General features: G+C 37.5%; 3 long non-coding RNA genes and 1 pseudogene across 7 annotated transcripts; all 4 read right to left on the bottom strand.

Moving 5' to 3' along the window:
* Nucleotides 1–5,377: 5,377 nt before the first annotated feature.
* LOC147925197 (uncharacterized) lies at nt 5,378–10,911 on the bottom strand. Of its 3 annotated transcripts, XR_015585331.1 has the most exons (4): nt 10,778–10,867; nt 9,795–10,697; nt 7,935–8,016; nt 5,378–7,438 (listed from the first exon to the last, which is right to left on the bottom strand). It is a non-coding gene; the product is annotated as an uncharacterized LOC147925197 (long non-coding RNA). The 3 variants fall into 3 exon arrangements; XR_015585333.1 differs by lacking the exon at nt 10,778–10,867 and having other exon boundaries at nt 7,935–8,038; nt 9,795–10,638; XR_015585332.1 differs by lacking the exons at nt 5,378–7,438; nt 7,935–8,016 and having other exon boundaries at nt 9,090–10,638; nt 10,778–10,911.
* Nucleotides 10,912–11,053: 142 nt separating this feature from the next.
* LOC147925198 (uncharacterized) lies at nt 11,054–16,379 on the bottom strand (annotated as a pseudogene). Its single transcript, XR_015585010.1, has 2 exons — nt 15,699–16,379; nt 11,054–15,617 (listed from the first exon to the last, which is right to left on the bottom strand). The product of XR_015585010.1 is annotated as an uncharacterized LOC147925198 (transcript).
* Nucleotides 16,380–18,496: 2,117 nt separating this feature from the next.
* LOC104750415 (uncharacterized) lies at nt 18,497–19,995 on the bottom strand. Its single transcript, XR_761615.2, has 3 exons — nt 19,528–19,995; nt 18,879–19,283; nt 18,497–18,773 (listed from the first exon to the last, which is right to left on the bottom strand). It is a non-coding gene; the product is annotated as an uncharacterized LOC104750415 (long non-coding RNA).
* Nucleotides 19,996–21,287: 1,292 nt separating this feature from the next.
* LOC104750095 (uncharacterized) lies at nt 21,288–23,240 on the bottom strand. Of its 2 annotated transcripts, none has more exons than XR_015585334.1 (2): nt 21,948–23,240; nt 21,288–21,694 (listed from the first exon to the last, which is right to left on the bottom strand). It is a non-coding gene; the product is annotated as an uncharacterized LOC104750095 (long non-coding RNA). The 2 variants fall into 2 exon arrangements; XR_761523.3 differs by having other exon boundaries at nt 21,288–21,707; nt 21,948–23,191.
* Between the last annotated feature and the right edge of the window lie 1,149 nt (nt 23,241–24,389).

Genomic DNA, 24,389 nt, shown 5'->3' on the forward strand with positions numbered 1-24,389 from the left:
ATTATTGATTGTTGGTTGATGGTTAGAGATGTCTCTCTTGCTTGTGTGTATAGCCCAGTAGATGGGAGGATTGTCTTACTGAGTGTTTATAAAATACTCATGCATTGCAATTTGTGTTTGTGGTGCAGGTAAAGGCAAAGTGTGATTGTGGAATCAAGACAAAGTGTGATCGTGGAATAAGGGCAATGAAGAGGAGGATGTTCTAGGGACTCGATTGGTTGTTGTTTGACATTGCTAGGTTCCTAGAGTTGGATCATTAGAACATTGCTAGGTTGCTGGTCTATGTTTCCTATTATTTGGTTAATGGATATTTGCTATGCTTTGAATATGAGTTGTTTAGTTATTGGATATTTATTGGTTTAGTGTTATGGTTTATGTTATCTGCGATTGCGTGTTTGTGGTTAGATAACTAGTGGGTATGTGACCACTAGTTGTAAAATATTTATTACTTTATTATTTATTAAAAAAAACGAGTTGGGTCATTTTAAGTTTGCTTTTTCATTTTTTTTTCACAGCATTGTAACAAAATTATATTCCTTCCATTTTTTTGTTTTAGCATCTACCCAAATATTTAGTTTAATGCTAAATTCTATACTATAACTACAAATTTTTGAATGACTATAATACTGTAATATAGATTTTTTTTTCTTTTTTGGGTAGAAGAGGGAAAGCATAGCCTCCCACAATTTATATAGTAATACAGTCTCCCACAATTTATTAAGCAAAAATAATGAACTTACACTCGACCATTTTGCAGGCACGCATGCCTTTTAAGATACTTCAAAATAATCGAGTTCATCAATTCCAGTCTAGAAAGAAACAATTGAAAATATATCGGTAACAAAACACATAGTTTACTAACATAATTACCTTCTCAATACACATAACAAATACAAAGAGTTCATTTCTTTGATAAGAAGCTATATATATCACAAACATAATAATCTTCTAACTCTAAGCGTCGAACTCATCTCTCCCTAAGCTACATACTCGTTTCTCCATTTTTTTCACTATTTCAAATTTCATTTTTTTTTTGTTGAGTTAAATTATAAAACAAAAATTATTTCTTTTTTTTTTTCATAGAAAATACAATACACAAATCAGGCAACAAGCATTCATTTGGTCCCTACATAATATTGAAATCGAAACACCTAGCATATTTGGATTTTTGTGTCTTTAATTTGTATATCTACGTAACTACAAAGAGTTGGTTAAAAAAAATTTTGGCTTTAATTTGTATATCTACATATGCCCCTATTCATCAAATATGCTAGGGGCATATTCATCAAATCCTATCTACATATAACTATAAAGAGTTGGTTAAAATATAAAAGAAGTACATAACACGTGATAACAAACTACACTCTTATCTGTCCCACACGTCCCTAGATATGCGCAGGGGCAGAAGATGGACTTTGTTTTAAAGGCGGACTTGGTTGTCTTGGCGTGCTAATAACATCCTAAGGGTTTGCGATTCTCTTGTGACATCCCGGTTTCAGAGACTTACCGGATTATTCACTTGCTTGATTCGGGACCTACAACATTATAAACGATTAGGGTCATTTTTTCATGCACTCACTTCTTTGGGAGAGCTGTTCCTGTGGAAGGAAGATCTTTTGCTAGGAACGAAAAAGGAGTCTTCTAAAAGATTGGATTGGTCGTTTCTGGGTCAGAATGAGCAATCCAAAAGATATCGCCCCACCCCACTCTAGTGTCAAAAGTGATCTCCACCTACAGCATAACTGCATCAGATAATATTTGGGTCATTTTTTTCATGCATTCACCTCTTTAGGAGATCTGTTCCTGTGGAGGGAAGATCTTTTGCTAGATCACTTTAGGTTTCGAGTTTGTAGAGCAAAGAAGCGGCTGGAGGTAGAGGGAGATATATACACTCTATATATACATATGTACACATGCGCATGTAGGTTTTGATCTAGGTTGTTGGGCCCTTAGTGGGCTGGATCGGGTCTCACAATTCTTTCCCACTTTGTGACGTCCCGGTTTCAAAGATTTTTTGAGAAGTTTAAAAGAATTGATTTGGCCACCTATGTCACCAAAGTGCACTTATCTTTTCGGTCAAGGGTTCTGAGAGAACTCCACAGTTAAGAGTGCTTATGCTGGAGTAGTCTCAGGATGGGTGACCTTCTGGGAAGTGACTGTCGGAACTGTGCAAGTGAGGACAAAACACACGAAAAGATCATGTGGTGATTTGTAGGGACGGTAACAAGTCTTTAAAACCTCCGGACGTAGCAAACCGGCTGTCGGTTATGGATGGGCTCACAGGCCTAGTGAGAGGACGTGAGGCCCATTAAAGAAAGTGTGCCCATGGACTAGGATTGGACATGACGCCCACTGAGAGGTGGCAGTTGGGGAGTTACAAGTGGTATCAAAGCCGAATCCAGATGAGTGTGGAGTCAAATGGGCTCTCACCGTCGGGGGTAACAGTCTTGGTGCGCAACGAGGATGTTGCGATCTGTTAGAGAGGGAGAATTGTGACACCTTGGTTTCAGAAATTTGTGAAGAGGTTTAAAAGTATTGATTTGGCCACCTATGTCACTAAAGTGCACTTATCTTTTCGGTCAAAGGTCCGGAGAGAGCTCCACAGTTAAGCGTGCTTAAGCTGGAGTGGTCTCAGGATGGGTAAGGACAAAACACAAGAAAAGATCATGTGGTGATTTGTAAGGACGGTAACAAGTCTTTAAAACCTCCCAGACGTAGCAAACTGGTCGTCGGTTATGGATGGGCTCACGGGTCTAGTGAGAGAAATTGAGGTCCATTAAAGAAAGTGGGCTCATATACTATTATTGGACATGGGGCTCACTAAGAGGTGGTGTTCGGGACGTTATAAGTGGTATCAGAGCCGAACCCAAATGAGTGTGGAGTGAAGTGGGCTCACACCGTCTGGGATGACGGTCTTGAAGTGCAACGAGTACGTTGCGATCTGTTAGTGGGGTGAATTGTGACACCCTGGTTTCAGAAATTTGTGGAGAGGTTTAAAAGTATTGATTTGGCCACCTATGTCACTAAAGTGCAGTTATCTTTTCGGTCAAAGGTCCGGAGAGAGCTCCACAGTTAAGCGTGCTTAAGCTGGAGTGGTCTCAGGATGGGTAAGGACAAAACACAAGAAAAGATCATGTGGTGATTTGTAAGGACGGTAACAAGTCTTTAAAACCTCCCAGACGTAGCAAACTGGTCGTCGGTTATGGATGGGCTCACGGGTCTAGTGAGAGAAATTGAGGTCCATTAAAGAAAGTGGGCTCATATACTAGTATTGGACATGGGGCTCACTAAGAGGTGGTGGTCGGGACGTTATAAGTGGTATCAGAGCCGAACCCAAATGAGTGTGGAGTGAAGTGGGCTCACACCGTCTGGGATGACGGTCTTGAAGTGCAACGAGTACGTTGCGATCTGTTAGTGGGGTGAATTGTGACACCCTGGTTTCAGAGACATGCAGAGAGGTTTAAAAGTATTGATTTGGCCACCTATGTCACCAAAATGCACTTATCTTTTCGGTCAAAGGTCCGTAAAGAACTCCACAGTTAAGTGTGCTTATGAGTAGTCTTGGGATGGGTGACCTTCCGGGAAGTAACAGTCGGGACCTGCGAGTGAGGACAAAACACATGGAAAGATCATGTGGTGATTTTTAGGAATGGTAACAAGCCTTTAAAGCTTCTCGGACGTAGCACACCGGCCGTCGAATGTGGATGGGCTTACGGGCCTAGTAAGAGGACGTGAGGCCTATTAAGGAAGGTGGGCCCATGAACTGAGATTGGACATGGAACCCACTAAGCGGTGGCTGTTGGGGCATTACAACAACGAAGAGGTTTTGAGATGATCTTCCTCATCGTTGAGCATGGATCTAGCATCGTTGTAAAAGCAAGGGGAAGATAGATGTTTGTTGACATTAATAATATTATCAAATTTAGAATTCAAGCCATTGAGAAGATATTGAACAAGAGCACGATCGGTGATGGGAGCATTTACATTCGCAAGAAGGTCAGAGAGAGACTTCATTTCTCAGCAATAGTTATGAACGTAGAGACCACCGATCTGGAGGTTCCGAAGCTCATTCTCAAGCTGAATAACATGAGCCTCCTTGTTGTTGTAAAAACAAGATGCAAGCAGTAATGAAAAGAACTACCTTTCTTATTAAGAATCTCTTAAACAACCTTACAAATGTTTAATCAGTTTTACACACAGCTAAATTAGCTTGTCACTGACCAATTCTTAATCTACCCAATAGACCCAAAAGAACCTGACAGCTTATTTTTTTTAAGACTCCCAGAAAATCCCCAAACGGCCAAACAACATGTTTGCCTTGATAAAACAATATATAGGATACATCCCATGACCTATTTCTCTAATATGGATAATGCCAAATCCTCTTTGTAGATATGCATATATCTTGTGCTCCAATCAAGAAATCTCCAATAAAGTCCGTTGCTGCTGGAAAGAGCGAACCACTCTTCCAGAGTTCTACATACCAGCATTGTAGTACTCAAAAACCTTCATGCTTACATTCTCCCCCTTTTTATCTGAATGTGGCATCTCAAGCAAGTGACAATCAACTTGTTAGCTGTTAGTTCAAGAAACTCACTTAAGACTGCTAGAGTTAGTTAGTGATTAGCTCGTAGAAAAAAAACAGTAACATAAAAACAGTCATTAGGACAGAGTGCAAGGTCTGAACTACAAAGACAAAAGAACCGACAAAAGAGAACGACAACAGCAAATCCCAGAAATAAACTAATCAAAACATTAATTCATTCCCTCTAACTCTCAGCTATCACTCACTCTCCCCCTCACTTGCTTCTCCATCACCATCATCAGCTTCGGCTTTAGAGTCAACCGGATCATCATATTCTCCCCCTGCTTAAGTGCACATTCATATAAAGACAGCAATGAAGAAAGACACATCAAGAACAAGGAAAGAAAACACTTACCTGCAAGACGTGCCTTCATCTTGAGAAGAAGTTCAATGACGTCAGAAAAATCATCAGCAAGCTCCATGCGAGGAGTGATTTTGAGTGGAGTGTCCAACTGTTTGCAGTTTTTAGGATCGAAGGCAAAGTGTGCAGGATCAACAGAGAACGTTGTTGGTTTTATGAGACAAAGCTCACAAGAAAGAGTAAACAATCACTTAGCGATTGATTCCTCCTTTACCCACACAAAAGAGAACTCATTTCTAAGGTGAACAAGCCATCAACTTGTGATGGAATTCACTAGATACACTAGAGATTAACTACTAAATAAAGAAGAGTTTAGAGTGTATTTAACAAGTATTAGGCTGCCCTTAAGGACAGCCTCTAACACATCACTCTCTAACTAATCTACATTATGATTATTAATTAAGCATATGTAGAGAGAAGAGAGTAATAAATTAGATAGAGGAAATACTTGTATTCAATATGTGTGTGTTACAAAGTAGTCACAAAGCCTTTATATATAGGCAAGGAAGGAGATTTGAATTGTAAACATAAGACAAAGAGTGAAAGTGACATGAGGAGAGAGGGGGAGCTTCATGAGCGCCCAAGAAGTGTAGGGGACCACTCCCAACGTCTCTTTGCCCACATGAGCGCCCAAGGAGTGTAGGGGACCACTCCCAACATCCCTTTGCTCCCACTTGCTTCCACTTGCCTTCCTTTGACTTATTCGACATCTTTCCCTCTCATTCTTTCATGGGCTTGGATGGGCTTTCTAGATGCTTCTATCTTCTTCTCCTTTAGCTTTAGTAAGAGTAGAATCATCTTGGGCCTTCATTGGACACCAATTCGGCCCTTTATGATACATGAAGCCTAGATGGAGCCTTGATATCATTCTACTTCTTTGTTACTTCTTCCATCAAGTCTAATACTCCTCCTCAAGCTTAAGTGTAGAGTTATTGGAGGTTAAGCTTGGACATTCACGAGCCTATTTGAGTGTTAAAGTTCCTTAAACATTCTCCTTAGGTTCTCCTTAAAGTAGCTTGAAGCACAGCCTTGTCTTCTTGACATACTCCTTAGGTTCTTATTCTCTTTTTCCTCTCTAATACTCCCCCTCAAGCTTGGGCGGTGGGAACCAAAGACCAAGCTTGCAACACACAAAGAACTACCTCATTAAAAACCTTAGCAAAGAAAACCACTTGGGATAAAACTTTGCCAAGGGAAAAAGAGTATAGCCTTCATGGTTGAATGATGTAGCTATGGCCATGGTTTGAATGTGGGATAGCTTTGTCTTCTTGCTTGAAATTCTTCCCATTGCTTCTCTTCTTGTCATCTAGCTTCCACGTGGCCTTCTTTTCTTTAACACCTTCAGCAAACTATGTAAAGAATGATCTTAAGTATGTTTATCATAAAAATAACATTAAGCATGCACTAGGTTTTACTAGGTCTAAATTCAGTTTAACACATGACTAAAAACTCAAATTTCAAACATGCAAATTCAATTTCAAATCATCCTAAATCCGGTTTAATATTCAGTTTATAAACTCATAATTCAACAAGATAAATTTCAGATTTTAACCATGAATTTAATTTCTAAACTCAAACTTTAAACATGACAAATTAAATATTAATAATCTGATTTAATAAAAGAAAATTCTCTAAAACCACAACCTAAAAAAATGTTTTCTAAATTCAGATTCTAAGCATGAAAAATTCACTTCAATGCATGACTAATCTGATTAAAATGTGGTTAATGAATTAAATATATTGAAAGAGTTAAGGGTTTAGAGATAGCCTTTGATCTTCTTGTTGAAATTTGTTTGTTGAGACAATCTTTGCACCACCACTTGAGTTTCTGCCCCATGGGTCTCCTCTTAATGTTTGATGACTTCTTAAACCCAATCCAACACTCCTTTGAAGCATAATTGCCTCAAACTGCTTCTATCGCTCCATAAGGGTAGTTTACACCTTTCTCCCCCTCAAGATTGGCTTCAATGGTTAATGAGAACCAATCTTGTAGGTTTGTGTAAACCCTACTTCAGCTCAAACAATGGACCAATCATTCCAGTAAGCACTTCAATGTAGTTTCTTTTTCAGCTTTGTTCTTGTCCATTCAATGGCCACTCGACCCTCAACTTCTCTCAATGGCCGAGTGCTTCTTCAGTCGGGCCAGCCTGATATATCTCCACTCAAACGAGCATAACTCGTGAACGGTTGCTCCGATTGGGATGATCGCACCTCTAGTGGACAGACAACTCAATGTTCTACAATTTTGTGAAGAACGTGGAAGCTGAATAACCGTGAAAGACCTCCGTATGTGTCGATCTTTGAGACGCTTCGGCAGAGATTTTCTTGTTGCCGAGAGTAGAGTAACTAGAATGAGAGTTGGCTCCTTCCTCTTAAGTGTTTCCATTCCCTTATTTAGTCCTTCACGACTTGATTTCTCCTCTTTATGGATCTCTTTGCTTTATCTTGTGTTTCTCATGAGAATGTTCACACATTCCTCCTCTCCTTTAAACCTTCATCACGAGATTTAAAGAAAATTTTAAAGTATATGTAGTGGGGTTTAAGAAAACACTAAATAAAACTTGAGAAACCAATTGAGAGAATTAAGATAAATAAGGTAATGGTTTTTATTTCTCCTTAAATACTATATATATGTTAAGAAAATATTTAAAACGAATTTAAAATAATTTTAAAATTATTTTAAAAACGAAATAAAATATTTTTAGATAAATATAGAATTAAATAAATTCAAACTTGAAATTCAAATTGAACAAAACTTGAAATAAGATGAATTTAAATAATTTAAAAGGTAGAGTTTAGAAGGTAGTCTTTTTAAATTAGAGATATGGTTTGAATCATCTTTGGGACCACTCTCTTGACTTGGTCATGGCTTGGGCCATGTCTTTGAGTCTTGAAACCTTGTGCCTAGAGGATCTTAACTAGTGCACATTCAACCAGCTCTTAACAACTTTTACACTACCACACATGCTTTTGGAGCTGATTCATTACCTTCCACCAGTTTGATGGCCATTGGTTCTAACTTCCAAGCATTGTGATGTGCCAACAACCTCACCATCTTTAAAGAATGAACCTGTTTGAGATTAAGACAGATTCTAAACAAGAGATGGTGAGAGATTAGAAAATAGAGTAAATTACTCAAAATAAAAAGAGAATTTAGAGAATAAGTAATCAAGAATAAGTAACCAAGAATAAGTAACCAGAGAATATAGAGTATAAGTAACCAAGAATAAGTAACCAGAGAATATAGAGTATTAAAGCAAGAGCATTAGGAGTATAGAGAGTAGAGAATAGAGAGTTTGCTCAAGAGTTCAAATGGACAGAGTTCTGCTCTATTTTCTTGAGTTTTGCGGAAGCTTTAACAACCAAGAGCATCCAATAGTCATTGAGAATTTGGTGCTTTAATGGCTTAAACTTATGGACCATTTGGACAATTAGTTTATCCAACGGTGAAGACATAAGACATATGTTTTGAGCAACTTAACCCACGAAATAACACATGAACAAGTGATTTTCGATGGTTTTAACTGAACAAGACTCACAAAATATCATATTGAAGATGATTTTCGTGGTCAACTGCAAAATAAAAATAAATGAACCTATGGAACAACCATTTGTCTATTGGTTACAGAGATGCATCTTTAGAACAAACTTTAATCTATTTGACTAAGCTAAATGGTGATGCAAAAACTAGATCTTTCCCTTCCTCAAGCTTGGATTTGGGCATACCAACAAAACCAAGAACACAAGCTTGCAACAACAAGATGTGAAAGAAAAGATCTTTAAGACAAGAAAGAAAAATAGCAAACATTAGAAATGAGTTCTTAAGGAACCAAGAGAGCAACTAGGCTCTGATACCATGTTGGTTTTATGAGACAAAGCTCACAAGAAAGAGTAAACAATCAATTAGCGATTGATTCCCCCTTTACCCACACAAAAGAGAATTCATTTCTAAGGTGAACAAGCCATCAACTTGTGATGGAATTCACTAGATACACTAGAGATTAACTACTAAATAAAGAAGAGTTTATAGTGTATTTAACAAGTATTAGACTGCCTTTAAGGACAGTCTCTAACAAATCACTCTCTAACTAATCTACATTATGATTATTAGTTAAGCATATGTAGAGAGAAGAGAGTAATAAATTAGATAGAGGAAATAGTTGTATTCAATATATGTGTGTTACAAAGTAGTCACAAAGCCTTTATATATAGGTAAAGAAAGAGATTTGAATTGTAAACATAAGACAAAGAGTGAAAGTGACATGAGAAGAGAGGGGGAGCTTCATGAACGCCCAAAGAGTGTAGGGAACCACTCCCAACGTCTCTTTGCTCCCACTTGCTCCCACTTGCCTTCCTTTAACTTATTCGACATCTTTCCCTCTCATTCTTTCATGGGCTTGGATGGGCTTTCTAGATGCTTCTATCTTCTTCTCCCTTAGCTTTAGTAAGAGTAGAATTATCTTGAGCCTTCATTGGACACCAATTCGGCCCTTTATGATACCTGAAGCCTAGATGGAGTCTTGATATCATTCTACTTCTTTGTTACTTCTTCCATCAAGTCTAATACTCTTCCTCCAGCTTAAGTGTAGAGATATTGGAGGTTAAGCTTGGACATTCACGAGTCTATTTGAGTGTTAAAGTTCCTTAAACATTCTCTTTAGCTTCTCCTTAAAGTAGCTTGAAGCACGCTTGTCTTCTTGACATATTCCTTAGGTTCTTATTCTCTTTTTCCTCTCTAATAAACGTATCAGTGGAATACACAGGAACCTCACGTTGAAAGCATAGGAGTTGATAGATCAGTAGCAATCAGGCGATTGATAATGGAAGTGGAGAATTCAAACATCTTACCACGAAGATACACTTGTGTGAACCCATTGGTGCGGACATCCAAATCAGCAAGGTTGGCATAGAACTCATACACCACTTGGAGATTAAAAGGTTCCACATCTTGCACAGTGCGAAGCAACCCAGCTTTGTCAATCAACTGCTGAGCACCATTCATGGAAGAAACACCCAAGGGAAGATATTTTTGAGCAATAAGCTTTCTCCCATCAAAAATCCGGAAACGACGAGCAGCTTGAGGAGATGCAAAACGGAGATTGTGAGAGTGCTTCGTCGGCTTCGTCAAGGTGGGGTATCGGCGGTCGCGAGCAGCAACAAGCAAACGATTTGAAACACAATCACCCAGCCGCGGTGGGTGATTGTGAGACAGGAATCACCAGCATAGGGACACGCAGTAGCAAGATTGAAGGTTGGAGGACATGCAGAAACATCAGATCCAGCCGCGGAAGCTGTAGCGTCACTATCACCCAGATCCATGGGTTCAGCCGGCGGTGGAGCAACTGGAGGCGGAGAAGAAGAACCCGGAGCAGGCGAGTCATCACGAAGAGCCAAGTTTGGACCGTTAGTGCGACGGCGAGAGGACAAGCGACGAGGAGCAGCGGCACGGGATGGAAAAATACGACGAGATGAGGACGAGGACGCCATCGGGTGGAAGCGACGGCATAAGCAGCAGTTGCCAAGAAGTGGAGCACAACCGTCGGCGGCGGGAGATGAGTGGTACAGCGAGGGTTTGTGTTACGGCAATAACATGGCCAAAGAGCCTTTCACAATCCAGCAAGGCAAGACATAGACAAAGCCCATTTATTTTTATTTTTTGTTTTGTATTCGAGTAGGCCTAACAGATTAAATTCTGCGACCACACAACACATGTATTAGCCAAAGGGATGCTATCCAGCAAGGAACCACAACCTTCAAGATCGCAAAGAGAATCAGAAATAGGGAAAAAAAAATAGGAAGCAGCTTATAAACAAGCACCATCAAAAACTCACCAAGATCACATTCCGCACCGTAATCAACACATACTCACCTTCGGACATTAAAAGAGCAGGAGCATCACACAACAGAACAATGAAGACATCACTCTCCCCATGACATTGTACGACTTTTAAACTCACCAATGGACATCACTTCTATGCATTAGTCCCTTTTTTTTTGTTGTGACATACCACATTGTGGACCAGACAAGCTGATCCGTTCATCATTAACAAGACACAAGAGGATCACTGGTCAATCTGTGCACATGTAGTAAATTAACAACTGAGGTAGAAGAGCTCACCCGTTCATTATTAGCAAGACACATGAGGATCACTGGTCTAACTACGACAATTTTTTTTTTTTGATGAAACTTATATAACCACCCAAGAGTACAAAACTGAGAGGTCCATGAGTTACCAAAGGAAACAGGGAAAGTGAGTCATCACCAAGTCATAGTGTGAGAACTACCTGTAAGAACACAAATATAGAGACAAGAGTAGTGCGGAACAAAACCCCGAACAACGATCTCTTGATGGGTATGATAGATAGCATTCCCCAATACTAAGCGAATTTTTCAAGTGAGCAAATGTGACCACATCTAGTGCTTTAGTAAATATATCAGCCAACTGTTTCTCAAAATCAACATGAAGTAGTTCCACAAGCTTCCCTTCAACTAATTCACGTATGAAATGGTGCCGAATGTCAATGTGTCTTGTGCGAGTGTGTTGAACCGGATTCTTAGCTATGTTAATGGCACTAGTGTTATCACAATGAATCAAGAGAGTTTGAGTGGTGATACCGTAATCAGCAAGCATTTGCTTCATCCAAAGAAGTTGAGTGCAACAACTACCCATTGCTATGTATTCAGACTCTGTCGTTGACATCGAGACACAGTTTTGTTTCTTGCTATGCCATGCAATGAGATTGTTTCCTAGGAAGAAACATCCACCAGTTATACTTCTCCGATCATCTGTCGATCCTGCCCAATCTGCATCACAAAAACCAACAAGACTCGAATTAGTTTGTTTTGTGTAGTACAAACCATGGTCTAGCGTACCTTTAACAAATTTGATGATTCTTTTGACAACAGTTAAGTGTGACAGACGAGGACTGGATTGATATCGAGCACAAATCTGGTCGGCTTGCTGTAAGATACAGTAAGCTACCGATCATTCCACTGTACAATTTCTCATCCACTTTTGGACCGTCTTCATCTCTAGTGAGGATACAAGATGTGCTCATAGGAGTTGTTTTGGGCTTACTAGTCTGCATTTCAAAACGTTTCACAAGCTGTTTGGCATATGTACTCTGGGAGATAAAAAAGACTTTGTCGGACTGTGTAATTTGAAGTCCTAAAAAGTAACTCAGTTCTCCACACATACTCATTTCAAACTCCTTAGTCATTGTCTTTACAAACTTATCAACCAGTTCCTTGCTAGTGCTCCCAAATACTATATCATCAACATAGATTTGGACAATCAATATTGCAGAAGGAATTTGATGTATGAAAAGTGTTTTATCAACACTTCCTCTTACAAAGCCTGTCTGTAGCAGAAATTGTGTCAGTCGCTCATACCATGCCTGAGGAGCCTGGTTGAGTCCATAAAGGGCCTTTTTGAGTTTGTAAACATAGTCAGGATGATGTGGATCCTCAAATCCTTTTGGCTGTGAAACGTAAACCTCTTCTTGTAGCAGACCATTCAAAAACGCACTCTTAACATACCATTTGGTACAACCGTATGTTGAGCAGACATGCCATACCAAGTAACAAACGAATAGACTCTAGGCGTGCAACAGGAGCAAAAGTCTCATCGAAGTCTACACCTTCAACTTGTGAGTATCCTTGAGCGACTAGCCTGGCTTTGTTGCGAACTATGTTTCCTTCATTGTCAATCTTGTTCTTGAAAATCCATTTTGTGCCGTCTACATTCACATGAGAAGGCTTTGGTACAAGATCCCACATATAAAGTCTTGTGAACTGCTCTAACTCCTCATGACATGCATTATACCAGAACTCATCATTAAGAGCTTCTATGACATTCTTTGGTTCAATCTGAGAGACAAAACAGAAGTGTTGGAGCAATTCGATATGTGCTACAAAGCAAGATTGTTGCAGCATTTCCTGAAAGTTTAGTTTAACATGACGGGTGGTTCTCTCATCCATGTTCCCAATCAAATCTGCAGCGGAGTGATTTTTATGTACTTGCAGTTGATGTGGTGCATCAGTTAACATCTTTGATGGTTTATCCTGTTCACCTTCAACACAGGATGCAGGAATTTCTGTTTTCTTCTGAGTAAGCGGTTCTACAGCTGGAACCTGTTGAACATCCTGTTCATCTCCTTCCATACGAACTAGCACAGTTTTACTCCTATCATCAAATACTACATTAACAGAATCAACTACCATCATGGTCCTCTTGCTATAGACTCTAAAAGCAGTACTATTTGTTGCATACCCTAAGAACAACCCTTCATCACTTCTAGAATCAAATTTCCCCAAGTGATCCTTATCATTTAGTATGTAGCACACACATCCAAAAATGTGAAAATAAGCAAAGTTTGGGGTTTTGCCTTTCCAAATCTCATAGGGAGTAGTCTTGGTGCCTGGTTTGACATAGACCCTATTGATCACGTAGCATGCAGTGCTCACTCCCTCTGCCCAAAATTTTTGTGGAACATTATTTCCATGTAGCATGGCTCGTGCCATCTCTTGTAATGTTCAATTCTTGTGTTCTACAACCCCATTCTGCTGTGGTGTTCTTGGAGCTGCATACTGATGTCGAATTCCTTGTCTGTGGCAGAATCTCTTAAATTCCTCATTCTGAAACTCACCTCCATGATCACTTCTGATCTGAATAATGTTTCCTTTTTCAGTTTGAAGCTGTAATGCAAGAATCTTAAAGCTTTCCACTGCTTCTGATTTTTCCCTCAGGAACCGTACCCATGTGTACCTTGAAAATCATCAACCAGAACAAAAATATACATCTTTCCGTTAATGCTCTCTATCTGCACTGGACCCATCAAATCCATATGAATTAATTCAAGTACCCTTTTTGAAGCTATATCAGGAACTTTTTTGTGATTCACCTTTATTTGCTTTCCTTTGTTACAAGCTTCACATACAGAGTCTAGCTTATCACCAAGCTTAGGCACACCTCGAACTAAACCCCCATTAACAATCTTCACGAGACCCTGAACATTCATATGACCCAATCTCTTATGCCAGAGTTCTACTTCAGACACAGTCGCAGCTAAACACGTTGATGAGGGCTTCCACATGTAGTAGTTGTTACCAGAACTTACACCAAACAGCACTGTTTTATTGTTTTCATCTACAACTTGACAATCAATCTTTGTGAATATCACTCTCAGACCTTCATCACATAATTGGCTAATACTGATCAGATTTTCCTTGAGTCCTTCAACATAGTAAACATTGATCAACGATGGCTGATCATGGTTTTCAAGTTGTCCCTTACCACGTATAGATTCTTTTCCACCATCACCGAATGTTACCTTTCCACCTGGAATCGCTTCAAAAGTAGATAGGATGTTCGGATTCCCAGTCATATGCCTGGAGCAACCACTGTCAAAGTACCAAGGATTACCACCATCATTGCTTGTAGACGTAAATGAAACTTGTGCTCTAAAGCTATCTTCTTCATGTGTTATGCTTGATAGATTGCAACAAAGGTTGATTTCCTCAGCCTCCTGAATTACTTGATCGTATTGTCTCTCATTATTCTCAGAAACTTTACTGTAAAGATCCCTTTTGGCAACCCAGACTTTGCAAAAGTGAAAAGGATCTATAAAACATTTCCTTGCCATCCAGAGTTCTCTAATCTTGTTCTTAAATTTATAACAAAAATTTCGGATATGACCTGCTTTGCCACAGTGAAAACAGATAGAAGTTCTTTGTTTGGAATTTGTCACGATTCTGAGAGACTTGTCGGACCTGATATAAGGTTCTCTGATTTTCGATGGTGCTACAGGTCTGTCCTGTTCAACAGTCTTGTTCATAGTGGTTGACTCAACTTCGTGAGTTGTATTGCTCTTAACAAAGCTCACAGACTTATTCTGAGACAGTAACTCAACAGTCTGATCCTTGTGATAACCCAAACCTCTATGCTGAGATCCTACAACTCCCATTGATAAGATCTCATCCAGCTTCTTGCCGCCATTGTTCAACATTCTGATCTTCTTGTGATTTTCATTAAGCTGTTTTTCCAGACTGATGGATTTTTCTTTCTCCAAACCTTATTTTTCTTGTAGAATTCTCAGTTTCTCCTCATACACTTCTTTTTCATGACGAGGACATTCATCAACAGCTAACACTTCAGACTGGTTTTCTTCAAGAGAACTCACCTTAGCTTCCAAACGCAGTTTTACCTTTACCAACAACAGCTTCTCATTGCAGAGCTGAACCCAATTGTCATATAAAATACAATAGCTCTCTTTTGGAATTGACTCTTCCTCATCATCATCATCCGAGCTCTCCACAGCTGTATCATCACTCTTAACATTGAACGCAAAAAGATTAAGCGTTCCTTCTTCTCCATCACTCTCTGACTCTGAATCACTGAAACTTAGGAGTGACTTATTTTTTTCTTTCTGCAAGTTTGGGCATTCTGATTTCAAATGACCAATACCTTTATACTCATAACATTTCATTTCCATTCGCTTAGTCAGAGGACATTCAGGTTTGTAGTGTCCAAAACCATTGCATTCATGACATTGTACATCTTTTTGATGGTCAGCCTTCTCCTTTTCAGTCCTGTCGAAACGATTGCTAGACCTTTCTGCATCATTTCTATTCCAGCGAGAGAAATCTCTTCCTTGTCCTTTTTCAACTCGCTAAAGAGCCTTCCCAAAGTTCCTTGCCATTAAAGACATGTTGTCCTTTATCTCCTTTAGCTGATCACTTGTATCATCTGCCTTGGAAGCAATTCCTTTGCCATGAATCTTTAGCTCTTCACCAACTTCCATCTCTTCTGATTTTAACATCCCAACAAGATCTTCAAATTTTAAAGTATTTGTGTGACCTGAAACTCTCATAACAGCTTTATGAGCAGCATATTTGGACGGTAGGCATCTAATCAACTTCTTGACTAACTTTGTATCTTTGTAGATTTTCCCAAGATTTTTAGCTTCGTTTGCAATAGCACTCATCGTAGCACTGAACTGAGAAATTGTTTCCTCTGGATCCATCCTTAGAACCTCAAACTGAGAGGCAAGTTGATCCAACCTTGTCCTTTTAACATTTGAGTTTCCTTCATGTGACTTCTGCAAGATATCCCAAGCATCTTTAGCTGATTCACACCCTTGAACAAGTTTGAATTCATCATCGTTTACATCACCGAAAATAGCATTAAGAGCTCTAGCATTATACTTTGACAAAATTTTCTCATCCACTGTCCAGCGAGCCTTAGGCTTAGTGATCTTGTCCCCAGATTCGGTTTTTTCATACGGAGGTTCCCAGCCTTCTTCAACAGCTGTCCAAGCATCCTCTCCTAGATTACAAATTAGCTGAATCATTCGAACCTTCCAACGACCATAGCCTCTATCATCCAACATCACATGCTTCTGAAACATCATCATCTCATTAACTGACTCCATCTTTGTCTCAAGATCTCAACTTGTGTCGAGTATCAAGCTCTCGTCGGTTGACTGCTCTGATACCAAATGTAAAAACAAGATGCATGCAGTAATGAAAAGAACTACCTTTCTTATTAAGAATCTCTTAAACAACCATACAAGGAATGTTTAATCAGTTTTACACACAGCTAAATTAGCTTGTCACTGACCACTTCTTAATCTACCCAATAGACTCAAAAGAACCTAAAAGCTTTTTTTTTTAAGACTCCCAGAAAATCCCCAAACGGCCAAACAACATGTTTGCCTTGATAAAACAATATATAGGATACATCCCATTACCTATTTCCCTAATATGGATAATGCCAAATCCTCTTTGTAGATATGCATATATCTTGTGCTCCAATCAAAGAATCTCCAATAATAAAGCCATGTCACCAAAAGTCCGTTGCTGCTGGAAATAGCGAACCACTCTTCGAGAGTTCTACATACCAGCATTGTAGTACTCAAAAACCTTCATGCTTACAGTTGTCACAAAATAGATTCTCGATGGTGGTCCAGAGTTCTTGGGCGGTGCACTTCGTCTTCTAGACCGTCTTGAGAAGATATTCAGAGATTGTCCTGTAGATCCATATATTGATGGTGCCATCGATTTAAGACCATTGAGTGTCAGTCAGCCCTGTAGAGAACGATGTGTCATCAAGATGGCCAAGAACATTGAAACTATGGCAGAGAGTTTCGAACAATTATCGCCATATGTCATAGTTCATTTGATGCATATCCAAAATAATGGGAATATGAGCCTTAATTTGAGTGAGATTTAAAAAGCGATCAAAGGCAGAAGGAGGAGCCGCCATTGTTTGACAAGAGAAGAAAGAAAACAGAGTGGGGAAGAAGAAGAAAGAAGAGCGTAAAAAAAAAATCTGTTTTTTTTTATTTGATTAAAAAGAAAGAAGGAAGGGCGGCTGGTTAGAGCAATAGCTCTGATACAATGTTTGGTATCGTTGTATTCATAAGATTATATGGGATAAGATTATATGGGAGTAGCTGTACAAGGTAGCTGTTAGGGGCTATTAATTAAACTTCTTAATAGACAGAAAAGAATATATGTATTCCTTTTCTAATACAGAAAACATGTCTAAGTTCGAATTGTCACATTCTCAATGTCGAAGCTTTTGAGTTTCATTAATCAACGTAAAGAGGTAATCTTATAACCTAATTACTATTCATTATTGCATCTCTATTCTCTAAATCACGCCTGCATTAATTAGAGAGATAAAGAGGGTAAAGCTTAAAGAAGACTGTATGTACCTTTTCGGCGTGCGTGCATACTCCATTACTCAAGAATATCTCTTTAACCATTCATTTCTATCTAATATGGTTTTGAGTTTCAATAGTGAAGATGGTGAGTTTCACCAAGGATTTCATGGAAACTATGTTTTGTGCAAATCTGTTCACATGTATATAAATAGGTGGAAACCTGAATATTGGCAATTCGAACGTGTTATATCCCTCAACATGAATGAAACTGGAAAATTATATGAAAAGCACAGTACCATTTAGTAATTGGCGAATGCGGCAGAGACGAAATGAGATTATAGGATAAGATTCGTCGGTGCTATGGTGGTGTTACCGGAAAAGGTGGTGCCACGTCATGGATAGAGTGGTAGGGTTAAAAGTGAATAAGTGAAAATTGTTAAAGATTGCTAAAGAGTTTTGTTGATTAGTTTTTTAAAATCTTGTTAAGTCCTCCAAACAATTTTTGTATTTTTATGATACTTTCCATGACTCTATTTTGTAAAGAAAGTATCTAAAATCATTAACCAATAACATAATAATTGAACTCATTAAGACCATCATTAGTGGAGTAACCCACCATAGTTACTCTCACATTAATTAATTATATAAATAATCATAAATTAAGTAAAACAACCCTAAAAGAACTTAAGCAAAATCACCCTATTACTAGAGAACCCCAAAGAAGGTTACTCAAACATTTAAAAAATATATATTGTTTTTTTTTGTGTTTATTAATTATCAAATTTTCTTTTTTGCCAACTTTCTTGATGAATAGTGAATTAAAACAAATATTGCATTGCATGATGGATAGATTAACAGAACACAATCAAGAACATTCAAGAACAAAAAACAGAACCTGCAGTTTTAAAAACAGAACCTGCAATACAAGTACAAAAAAAACCCTACAAATTTCAACCTAAACTACAAAACAAATATCTACAATGTAAAGGATACCAACTTTTGTCATATTTGATTATCACTAATGTTACTACATTCACATGACCTTGTTGAGCAATACAAACATTCACTAATGTTACTACATTCACTGCCGATGTTAGGATCGCCACTAGGTAGAATATCTCTTTCTCCGGTGTTAATGCTGAAGTTCGATTGTCCCACCTGCACAAACACACCTGGCTGATTACATCTTTGTTATCATTATTTCAGCTTCTAAAGCCTCTGTTATTAATAAGAACTTGGTGTGAATGTAGTATTAGAGGTCACCTTGGCAATCAAGACAATGAAGAAAGAACCTTGAAGCGACATTGACGATCAACATAACTTTCCGCTTGAACCTCTTTCTTCTTTCTTCAGGTACTAGTCATATCACTTACATAATATAGTGGCACTCTTCATGCTCTCGACTCCGGTCCAATATATTTTACAAAACCAGTCAAAGGCAAACACAGAAGAAGATATCAACGTTGGCTAAGTTCTTAACAATACTGATAATACGCCTTGTTGAGCAATACAAACCATTCATTTCATTTTCAGCCATGGCCCGGTTCCTTTCACTTTCCTCTGCAAATTTAACAAATCCATAACCTTTTGATCGCCCATTACTTGGATCAGTAACAACCTTGGCACCTCTAACTGAAGATACTTGTAATTGTAGCTATTTTAAGAAATCTGCAAATCCAAATTCGACATCACTTAATCTACTTAAGCTAATTCCTTTTTTTTTTGGGCAACACTTAAGCTAATCCCAAGATCAGAATTTTCCAACCAAAATGCAATACAAGAGAATATTGAGCTTAATCCAATCTACTTAGGCTTATTACATTCTGATTCTAAGCTTAATCCACTTGAGCTTTGCTATTAAGCTTTAGTTAGCCAATAAACTCTAACAAGAGATTGCAAACAAAGGAGTTACCTCGTCACGGCTTTTAGGCCATGGAACCAGCTGATGGTAACCTTTAGGAGGCGGAACCAAGCAATTCAAGCCTTTACCTTTCGCAGCACAGTGACGCTCGACTGTAACCTTCTCCGTCTCAGTCACCATCGACGGAGGCGGTTGTGTTGTGGCGGGGATTTGATACGGAGACCTCCGGGATCGAGCTGCCGTCGTTGTCGCAGCATAAAAAATCTCCGCCGTCGTTGGTGGTGAGAACCGAAGCGTCAAATCTTAGGGTTAATCCAACAACCTTCCGCCGTCGTTGGTCGTGAGAACTCCGTTTGTATCGAGAGAGAAGAGAGAGAATGGGGAAGAAAGAAAAAGAAAATGGAAAAAAAAAATTCATTTAATATTTATGTATTTACGAATGAAAATAGGCCACGTACGGTTACTCATGGTGTTGCTTCAGATGCTTCCCAGGGAATCGATTCTCTCCTAAATGGATCGTAAATAGATTTTTTATTCAGTTTTTTGGCCCCAAATGGTTGAGTAACCATGAGAGTAACTGCCAGTAAAGATGCTCTAACAATCCTATAATCTTTTGTTTTAATTGAATAATACAAAACTTTTAAAGACTTTATAAAAGTCTGAATCCAATAAACCAAATTTGTAAAGATTTTAACTTTTTAAAAATCACAAACTAATAACACTAAATTTTAGCAATATTTAACAAAATTTTGATCTAATAACAACAAATTTTATATAATATTTAAAATCTTTTAAATTTTATTCAAATCTCAAAGGAATAACACCACTTAATTGAAAGAAAGAAGCATAAGAAAGTTGTTTAGGGAAAGTTGTTTACTTTGCTAATATTATAGGAAAAGAAATGTTATTGGCTTTGGGTTTTGCGTTTAAAAACGTGAAAATAGACTAGAATGACACAAATTTGAAAAAATATTGCTCGATTGACACCCTCCCTTTAGGGAAAACTAGATTAGTGAGTTTAATTACTCAATTGACCTTTTAATTAACTGTAATAAATAATTTAAAAATATTATTTGACAAATTAACCTTGTTCCCGAAACTCAATCGTCGCTCGTCGCCCTGTTCTTCTTCTCCGGTGCTCTCTCTCACCCGTATATCTTCTTCTTCGTTCCCGAAAACGTAGGTTCCGTTTACTGTTTGTCTGTAATCGTATATCGTAGACCAACCTTTATTGTCGTCTGTAATCTTTTGTTATGGACTAGATCTTAATCGATTGTAATGGACTAGATGTAAAATCGTTTATTGTGGACAAAATATAATCGGGTGGTGGACAACCTAAAATCTCAGTAGACAAAAATCAGTGTGTTTTTAGTATTGTCTAGCATGAGTATGAAAATTGTCTATCATTATGTTTGCGTGTGTATACATTTTATTTTCTATCTACATATCTTGTTATTTGGTCTATACATTTATTGCGTTAGACTAGTTCAAATCACTTTTAATATGCTGTCTATTACTTAATTGTTTAATGAATTCATCCAAATTATGGACAACTAGTATTAATTTGTTGTCCACTTTGTTTTGGTGGACAAGTTCCAATATGAATATGTTGTCCATCACTTTTTGGTGGACAATTTCCAATATAAATATGTTGTCCACCACTCCGTAAAATGCTTTTTATCACGCGCCCGTCATTCCACCCTCGAAACAAATCTCAATTGTAAGGGCAATCTGGTAAAATTGAAACTGTCATATTTAGTAAATATGACATATTTGAAAAGGTTTTACCAATATGGCAGATTTGAAAAGAATTAGAAAAAATGTGGCATAAATGGCAAAATTCCCTTTATTTTTTGTCTTCCCATTAGTCATCTTTGAGTGTCTAATTTTTTTTTATCAAAAATGTGTTTAAAGTATATTTTTATAATGTTATAAATGTTGTAATATATGCAATATTAGGAAAATAATACTACACATTTCTCTCCACACTATAAAAATACAATCCCAAAAAAAAAACACATCAATCAACACTTCAGTCTCTCCTTTTCACTCTCTCTACACTAATCCACACGATTTTTTCTTCCAATACAAAGCAGAAGCCATGGCCGAAGCACTTGAAGCTTATGATATCAAAGAAACCAAGATAAACAAACAGCTAACTGATCTTCTTTAGATCATTCAGAACAAACTCTGCATACAGATCCTTCATCTTGAATCTCTGAAGCACCATACTCCATCAACACAAGGTGAGCACATATTAGACTTAGAAAACAGAACCAAACTAGACTTACAAAACAGAACCAAACATGACTTACATCAAGAAACAAACAAGGACCAATCAAGACTTAAAAACGGAACCAAACTAGACTAGACAGAACCAAATAAGAAGGATGATTGACCAAGTTAAATACGATGGATGCACAACCACTATAACTAATCTAATATACTTATGAACTTAGATAGCAAATTACCTAAGCTTATGATAGGTCTCTGAAGTGTAGACTGTGAAGCTTCATCTTGAGATCATACTCTTTCTCCATAAACACTTTCTTCAAATTAGAGTAGATATCAAAACTGCAAATATCGGAGTAGACACTTTCTGCAAAAATCGGAGCAGAACCAAACAACACTAACAAGAGCAGAACCAAACAAAAGTTAATAAGAACAGAACCAAACAACACAAACAAGGGCAGAACCAAACAATAGTTAATAAGAACAGAACCTAACAACACAAACAAGAGCAGAACCAAACAACACTAACAAGAGCAGAACCAAACAATAGTTAATAAGAACAGACCCTAACAACACAAACAAGAGCAGAACCAAACAACACTAATAAGAGCAGAACCAAACAACAGTTAATAAGAACAGACCCTAACAACACAATCAAGAGCAGAACCTAAAAACACAAACAAGAGCAGAACCAAACAACAGTTAATAAGAACAGAACCTAACAACACAAACAAGAGCAGAACCTAACAACACAAACAAGAGCAGAACCAAACAACACTAACAAGAGCAGAACCAAACAACACAAACTTCAGGTTGGAACACGAACACAAACAAACAAACTTTTAACTCCAGTGGATTTGATTAGTTTATAACAAGACACAAACAATAACAAACATGAAACAGTGGATTTGAGTAATTAAAAACGATTCACATCACCAGACTACTTAAACTACCAAAGACAAGGATACCAAACTATTTAAACTATTTAAACTACCAAAGACAATGTCATTTATAAAAATCATCGTTGTTATTAGCCCTATCAAATGTCCACTATAACTTGCAAACAAAAGTGAAACCATTCAATCATATACCAAACTCAAAACTGAAAGGAAGCCAAAAGAGAGAGACGAAGAAAGAGGAACCACAAAGTCTGTTTCCTGGACTGTTTAATCCAAGACAAAAGAAGAAGAAACGAGAGAAGAAGAAGAAGACGAAGGACAACGTCGATTGGATTTCTCTCGTTGATTTTGATTATAGGAAATCTAGGAATTGATTTTGATAAATCCATTCACGAAGCAGAGTGTGATCCTTGATTGTATCTCTCTCTCTCGAGAGGAGCAAATAAGAAGGAAGGAAAAAACAAAAACAAAACGAAACCAATAAATTAGTGACAGGTGCGGTGTCTCTGACGATCTAAATTGAGCTTGGCAGAGACACATATCTCTGAAAAATTAGGATTAAAATTTTATTTTTGTTTTGTTATATTATTAAAAAAATAAAAGACATCACACCGGTATAACTGATGGGAATGTTCTTAGTGGACTGGATCGAGTCTCACAAATACTCCGTCTAATGATTTTTTTGATTTTTTTAATCACAAATATTAATTGTCTATATACTTTTATCAATTAATACTAAAAATGTAAATTTCAAGAATTATTAAAAAATAATTTTAAAATTTTGATAAATTACTATTAGTTAATAATTATAAAAATATGTTATTGCACTTATACCTAAACATTAAATGTTTTTCTTAATTTATGTTAAAATCTTAAAACATCATTTATAGTAATACGGAGAAGTAGTATATAAGACCAAGTAATATTTTATTTGTAATAATCATACTATTCAATATTTCAATCAAAGATGTATAATAACATTTGATCATATTTGTTTTCGATTTTGTTTGTTGTGTGAGTCCAGCCATTAAGAGATATCATGCAGTACGAATAACAAATTGAAAGATGTTATAGGAAAACTTCTTGCTCACAATCAACAGGAACAAAGCAACAAAAAACGTCCACCTTGTAGGACAAAACGGCACAGTGTTATGTTGAATTCAATGTGCCTTTTATAAAGGGGTGACTAGAAACTAGAAAGATGGTCACAACATCTTTTTAGTTTCGGGTACTGTAGGATAAGACTTATTCTTTTTCTTTTTTTGTCAAAGGGATAAGACTTATTCGTGAGACCAAAAAGGGATCTTAAGTTAAGATCTTTTTAGAACATCTTTATTGGTAGGATTGTATTTTGGGACTCTTATATTTTTTTAGTATTAAAAAGTATATTGAACCTTTTGTTTGTTAATTAAAACTATACTTACTTTTGTTTTAATTAAAATACTGATCCGATAATATTTGGAATCAACCTTTGTATTACATTCACACCCCCTAATTAGCTCAGCTTTAAAACTATAAACAGACCCATTTAAATCCCTATACATAAACCTCAGCTACACAACAAATCAATCACAACCCAAACAACAATTCAGCGTATAATCATTGGTGAAGGAGACTTTCCGATTTCAAAGAAAAACATGTCGATTACATGCAGCAGGGCCGCCGTTTGAAAGACATACTGATGTTTAGTTTCCCCTAAAGAATTTTGTTCAGGTGTTTATAGAAATGAGAGGTAAGAAACAAAGCTATCACTACAATAAAAAAATCAACAAACTTTATGTT

Source organism: Camelina sativa, chromosome 16 (assembly GCF_030686135.1).
Source record: "Camelina sativa cultivar CO46 ecotype springtype chromosome 16, ASM3068613v1".
Taxonomy (NCBI): domain Eukaryota; kingdom Viridiplantae; phylum Streptophyta; class Magnoliopsida; order Brassicales; family Brassicaceae; genus Camelina; species Camelina sativa.